Genomic DNA, 6,000 nt, shown 5'->3' with positions numbered 1-6,000 from the left:
TTGATTTGCGAATGTTGAACCAGCCCTGCAGCCCAGGAATGAATCCCACTTGATCATGGTGTGTAATTCTTTTTATAAGCTATTGAATTTGATTTGCTAGTATCTTATTGAGAATTTTTGCATCCATATTCATCACGGATATTGGCTTGTAGTTCTTTTTTTACTGGGTCTCTATCTGGTTTAAGAATCAAAGTAATGCTGGCTTCATAGAATGAGTCTGGAAGTTTTCCTTCCCTTTCTATTTTGGTACAGCTTGAGAAGGATAGGTATTATCTCTGCTTTGAATGTCTGGTAGAATTCCCCAGGGAAGCCATCTGGTCCTGGACTCTTATTTTTTGGGAGATTTTTGATAACTGATTCAATTTCTTCACTGGTTATGGGTCTGTTAAAGTTTTCTATTTCTTCCTGTGTGAGTTTTGGAAGTGCGTGAGTGCTTAGGAATTTGCCCATTTCTTCCAGGTTGTCCAGTTTGTTGGCATATAATTTTTCATAGTATTCCCTGATAATTGCTTGTATTTCTGAGGATTGGTTGTAATAATTCCATTTTCATTCATGATTTTATCTATTAGGACATCTCCCTTTTCCTTTTGATAAGCCTGGCTAGAGGCTTATCCATTTGGTTTATATTTTCAAAAAACCAACTCTTGGTTTCATTGATATGCTCTACAGTTTTTTTTTTAGATTCTATATTGTTTATTTCTGCTCTGATCTTTATTATTTCTCTTCTTCTGCTGGCTTTGGGGTGTCTTTGCTGTTCTGTTTCTATTTCCTTTAGGTGTGCTGATAGATTTTGAATTTGCAATTTTTCTTGTTTCTTGACATATGCCTGGATTGCAATGTACTTTCCTTTCAGGACTGCCTTTGCTGCATCCAAAAGTTTTTGGATTGTTGTCTTTTCATTTTAATTTGTTTCCATATATTTTTTTAATTTCTTCTCTAATTGCCTGATTGACCCATTCATTCTTTAGTAGGGTGTTCTTTTACCTCCATACTTTTGGAGGTTTTCCAGACTTTTTCCTGTGGTTGATTTCAAGCTTCATAGCATTGTGGTCTGAAAGTATGCATGGTATGATATCAACTGTTTTATACTTACTAAGGGCTGTTTTGTGACCCAGTATGTGATCTATCTTGGAGAATGTTCCATGTGCACTCGAGAAGAAAGTATATTCTGTTGCTTTGGGATGCAGAGTTCTAAATATATCTTTCAAGTCCATCTGGTTCAATGTATCATTCATGGCCCTTGTTTCTTTATTGATCCTGTATCTAGATGATCTATCCATTGTTGTAAGTGGAGTATTAACGTCCCTTGCAATTACCACATTCTTATCAATAAGGTTGCTTATGTTTGTGATTGTTTTATATATTTGGGTCTCCCATTCAGTGCATAGATATTTATAATTGTTAGCTTTTCCTGATGGAGATACCCTGTAATTATTAAATAATGCCTTTATTCATCTCTTGTTCCAGCTTTTAATTTAAAGTCTAGTTTGTGTGATATAAGTATGGCTACTCCAGCTTTCTTTTGACTTCCAGTAGCATGATAGATAGTTTTCCTTCCCCTCACTTTCAACCTGAACGTGTCCTCAGGTCTAAAATGAGTCTCTTGTAGACAGCAAATAGATGGGTCTTGGTTTTTTTATACATTCTGATATCCTATGTCTTTTGGTTGGAGCATTTAGTCCATTTACATTCAGTGTTATTATAGAAAGATATGGGTTTAGAGTCATTGTGATGTCTGTAGATTTCATGCTCGTAGTGATGTCTCTGGTATTTTGTGGTCCTTGCAACATTTCACTCACAAAATCCCTCTTAGGATCTCTTGTAGGGCTGGTTTAGTGGTGATGAATTCCTTCAGTTTTTGTTTGTTTGGGAAGACCTTTATCTCTGCTTCTATTCTGAATGACAGACTTGCTGGATAAAGGATTCTTGGCTGCATATTTTTCTGTTCATCACATTGAAGATTTCTTGCCATTCCTTTCTGGACTGCCAAGTTTCAGTAGATAGATCTGTCACTAGTCTTATCAGTCTCCCTTTATATGTTAGAGCATGTTTATCCCTAGCTGCTTTCAGAATTTTCCCTTTATCCTTGTATTTTCCCAGTTTCACTATGATATGTGGTGCAGAAGATCGATTCAAGTTACCTCTGAAGGGAGTTCTCTGTGTCTCTTGGATTTCAATGCCTTTTTCTTCCCCAGATCAGGGAAGTTCTTGGCTATGATTTGTTCAAGTACACCTTTAGCCCCTTTCTCTGTCTCTTCCTCTTCTGGAATTCCTATTATATGGATATTGTTGCGCTTGATTGCATCACTTAGTTCTCTAATTCTTCCCTCATACTCCTGGATTTTTTTTATCTCTCTTTCTCTCAGCTTCATCTTTTTCCATAATTTTATCTTCTAGTTCACCTATTCTCTCCTCTGCCTCTTCAATCCGAGATTTAGTTGCCTCCATTTTATTGTGCAGCTCATTTATAGCATTTTTTAGCTCCTCCTGACTGTTTCCTAGTCCCTTGATGTCTGTAGCAATAGATTCTCTGCTGTCCTCTACACTTTTTTCAAGCCCAGAGATTGATTTTATGACAACTATTCTAAATTCATTGTCCATTATATTGCTTAAATCGTTTTGGATCATTTCGTTAGCTGTTGCTAATTCCTGGAGTTTCCTTAGAAGAGAATTCTTCCATTTGGTCATTTTGGATAGTCCCTGGAGTGGCACAGAACTGCAGGGCACTTCCCCTGTGCTGTCTGGAGTAACTTGTGTTGGTGGGTGAGGTTGCAGTCAGACCCAATGTCTGTCCTCAGCCCACCGCTGGGGCCACAGTCAGACTGGTGTGTACCTTATCTTCCCCTCTCCCAGGGGCAGGACTTACTGTGGAGTGGTGTGGCCCCTGTCTGGGCTACTTGCACACTGCCAGGCTTGTGGTGCTACTTTTATGGGATCTGGCATATTAGCCAGGGTCGATACACAAGGTGCACATGGGTGGGAGGGACAGGCTCAGCTCACTTTGCCGTCACTGGTCCCCTGTGGGAGGGGCCCAGCAGCACCAGGAGGGAGGCAGACCCGTCAGAGTGATGGATCCACAGAAGTACAGCATTAGGTGTTTGTGTGATGCCAGCCATTTCAGTGAGGGGAACTGGTTCCCTTTGGGATTTCAGCTGGGGGATGGGAGAGGGAGATGGCGCTGGCCAGTGCCTTTGTTCACCGCCGAGCTGAGCTCTGTCTCTGGGGGCTCAACATCTCTCCTTCCTGGTGTCCTCTCGCCCTCCCTCTCTCCAAGCAAAGCTATTGACTTATAACATTCCAGATGTTATGTCCCGCTGGCTGTCAGAATTCATGGAGCCTGGCCCCTCTGCTTTTGCAAGCCAGACTCTGGGGCTCTGCCTTGCCGGGCAGGCTGCCCCTCCACTGTCTGGCTCCCTTCCACCAGTCCGTGTAGCATGCACCACCTCACCACCTTTCCTACCCTATTCTGTGGGCCTCTTGTCTACTCTTGGCTCCCAAGAGTCCATTTTACAAGTCTTCTGGCAGTTTTCTGGGTTATTTAGGCAGCTGTGGGTGCAATCTAAGTGATCAGCAGGAGGTGGTGAGCCCAGCATCCTCCTATGCTGCCATCTTCTCCCCTGGTATAGGCTTTCAGTTATGAAATGAGTCACAGAGATGAAAGGTATAGCATAGGAAATATAGTCAGTACAATTTTAATAGTGCTGTATGGTGATAGATGGTAGCTACGCTTGTGGTGGAAATAACAATGTATAGAGTTGTGTAACTGCATCATATACCTGAAATTAATGTAATATTATGTGTCAACAATATTTCAAAAAATTTTGTCCTAGAATATGGATTTAAAATATCTATATTCTATACCAGATTCGGTAAAATGGATAAAGTATATATTGGTAATTAAATGGTGGTTTGCACTGAAGTTGTATGTCTTATTTTTTTTTCTTTTTAAAATGGGCTCCATTGTATAAGAGGTATGCAGAAGTACCTGGTTTTAAGTAATGAATACTGCATCTGCAATTGCTGAATCACATCAGCTTAGTAGTTGTTGAGTTCAATGCCCATGCTTCTCTTTGGGAACTATTTTTCTATGCCTCTAATTCTTTGTTTATCATCAAGAACATAAAGTAGAAGGCATAGCCATATATTCTCTATGGCAGTAGTTTTTGAAGGAGTTAAAAAATCCTTGAAAAGAATCAACAATATAAATAGAATCTCTAATATTTTCTTTCTACTCTTTAATGGATGTATTGTGTAATTTTGCTCACCTCTCTGCAATGCCCTCAACCCCTAGCTGTGCAGACTGTGCTTTGTCACCTAGAGTTCTAAGGCACTCTCAAACTTATATTTTGTTGTATTTCCTTGATTTTGATCAATGTTCTCTTCACCCAATTTCCTATCACTGTAACTTCAAAAGATTCTGCTTCATAATTGGCAAATTTATCCAGAAATTCAGCTTCTTCTGGGAATGTTGCAGCCATCTCCTTATCTTACCTGAGTCTGTGTTCTTTGCAAGCATTGCTTCTTCAGCATCAGGAGGTGGTTTAAATTTTTTAAAAAATATTTATTTATTTTTTAGAGAGAGAGAGAGAGAGCAAGAGAGAGAGTGGGAGGGGGAGTTGCATAGAAATAGGGAATCCGAAGCAGGCTCCAGGCCCTGAGCTGTAAGCACAAGCCTGACATGGGGCCCAAATCCATGAACCATGAGATCATGACCTGAGCCAGTCCGATGCTTAACCGACTGAGCCACCAAAGCACCCCAGGAGGTGGTTTGGTACTCATTTGTTCCCCATTCCTTCTTCCAACCCAATGGTTTCCCATTCTCTCATAGAATACCCCTGCATCTTTGAGCCACATGTCATTTTTCTACACCATTTTCTCCTGTGCCTTGGCTACTTCTCTCTTTCATAGAATACCATAATATACGGGTCAAAGTCTTTCTTCCTAAAATACTGTCATTTTTTTCTCCCATGGTTATTCTACGTCAGCATGGTCATCTCCCCAAAATTCTCTAATCCACATTAAGCATCTTATTTTCTCACCACAGTTTCCTATCTATCTTCCCAGGTTGTTTGTTCAGTCATTCCCATCATAATTGTTCTTTACCTTCTGGTCCATTGATGTCTCTAACTTGCTGGTATCTAAATAGTCTTCTTCTATTTTCATTTTCATTCACTATTTCAATAGTTCTCTTGCCAACTAGGTACTTGTACTTTCTCTTACATTCCTTTATAAGTCAATGACTTCATAGAAGCCAGGGAAAGACCACGGTGCTTGATCAATGTTTAATGTCTGTCTTGACCCACTATACTGTCTTGTTCCCTTGTCTTGTTGCAATGTCACTACCTAATTTGGTGTCCACCATATATTTATTATGACGATAAATAAATTAATGAGGCCAGAATTAAGGCCAATTCATGGACATTAGAGATAGATTTTGGATCATTAAAAATCATTTGAAAAATTAGAACATCAAAATAAAATAAGTTTTACTGTGAATTATGAATTTCTATGTCACTGGGGATATTCAAGGAAAGGTTAGATAAAATTAAGAAGAGTTCATGTGTCATAGACCCTGGGTCTAGAGTTCTTTCTTGTCTAGCAAGAAAACAGGAGGCAGGATTAAAATTCGAGAGATGGCTATGTCTGGGGGAAGACAAGAGCCCAGATTAAGGGTCCTTGCTCCGTTTTTTTAGGATCAGAATGTTTACAAACATGGTGATGGACGTGCACAAAGAGACAATAAATCTTTGAACATTAACTCATGGGCATGAGGGAAAGCGGTTTTGAGGATATACAGTGTTAGGGGTTTGGGTCAATATAAAACAAAATCCTGGCAAAGGGCAGATGGTTAATGGCAGACACGGAGTGTGAGGTGCCTATCTTAGCTAGCCTAGGGGATAAGACAGAGCACGCAACCTCAGGTTCAACAAGGCACCTTTCTTTTGTTAATTAGCTCTGCTCTGGGCAACTTCACCCCGCAGCAGTGTATAGCCCTATTTA

Source organism: Panthera onca, chromosome X (genome assembly GCF_046562875.1).
Source record: "Panthera onca isolate mPanOnc1 chromosome X, mPanOnc1 haplotype 2, whole genome shotgun sequence".
In the NCBI taxonomy this organism is placed as follows: Eukaryota; Metazoa; Chordata; class Mammalia; order Carnivora; family Felidae; genus Panthera; species Panthera onca.
The sequence above is the reverse complement of the archived record's forward strand: the minus strand, read 5'-3'. Positions refer to the sequence as shown.